Consider the following 1,177-nt stretch of genomic DNA (forward strand, 5'->3'; position numbering starts at 1 on the left):
TTAAGAATATTCAGAGTCCCGAGATAATAAGGAATCCAGGCATGCGTAGAAGGTCTTCTGTTGCCCTCTCATCCCAGTCAGAGGTTTGTGGACGTGTGGGATGACACCGCCAGCAATCGCAGCCTTGAGCAGAGAATCCAATTCTTCACCTCCGAGTATAGCAAGTTGCAGGTGACCAGGGGTAATATGCTTTACCTTCAAGTCTTTTGATGCATTTCCTGCCAACTACAGTATGTCTGTGGTGAGGTAATCCAGGATGGCTGTGCAGTACACAGCAGCGGTCGCGCCCACAAGTCCATGGCTGGTTGTCCTAGGATTCAGGTGTCCATGCATAAAGGCCCACAGGAAACTGCAGCCCAGCTCACTCGAGTGGGAAAGCGCCTTTGTCTTGGCCTTTCAGTGTCCTTTCCAGCCTTACCACCAGCCATCTCGGACTGTGCTGAAGCTCTGACAGTTCAGGAAGAGGCGAGGCCAGGGGCACACTCAGATCCTGATGCCCCTCCTCCATCGTAGTTCAATCCAAACTGCCGGAGTCTGACTTCTTAACCATTCCCTTATCTTTCTACCTTAAGAAAAATTTACAACTAAATTTGGAAAATCCTAAAATATAAAATATATTGAAATGGGTCCCAAATCTGGATAAATTTCCTACAAAGAGTCATAAATGTCCAGAATGTGGGCAGAAATGGGCTCGAAATCAGCAATAATCTACAAACTAAAATGAGAGGATAGAAGTGAAAGTTCCGGTGAAAGTCGATTACATTCGGGATAAACAGATGTTAGTTAAGACAAATTAACACAAATGAAAGCAGTATTTAAAGCAGCTTAGTATATGGAGGAAAAGAAAAGGGGTGCAGACTCCACAAGAAAGCTAAATGTTGAAGAGGCTATGAAACTATTGCTTTTCTTCAACAAAATTCAAAATACTTTCCAAGTCCCAAATGTGTTAGCGAATCTTCCTCTTGTGCTCTATAATGACCTGGGGACCTGACAGGGTACAAAGCTACCCAGGGAATGACCACTGTGGAGCAAGAAGAATAAAGGGGGAGTTAGACATTCCGGACCAATGCAGGCCCCAGGAAGACTCTCAGGAAGACTCGGTCACTTCTTTTGTGAATGGTTAATGTCACCCTGTGATCAGACAGACCTTCTGACATCCTGAATGACATTGTTTACA

The 1,177-nt window shown here is 44.9% G+C and overlaps 1 pseudogene across 1 annotated transcript; it reads right to left on the minus strand.

The window, feature by feature from the left end:
• Positions 1–428, minus strand: LOC308413689 (histone H2A.Z-like; annotated as a pseudogene). Its single transcript has one exon. The product of its transcript is annotated as a histone H2A.Z-like (transcript).
• Positions 429–1,177: the final 749 nt, after the last annotated feature.

Source organism: Micromys minutus, assembly GCF_963924665.1.
Source record: "Micromys minutus genome assembly, chromosome: 32".
Taxonomy (NCBI): domain Eukaryota; kingdom Metazoa; phylum Chordata; class Mammalia; order Rodentia; family Muridae; genus Micromys; species Micromys minutus.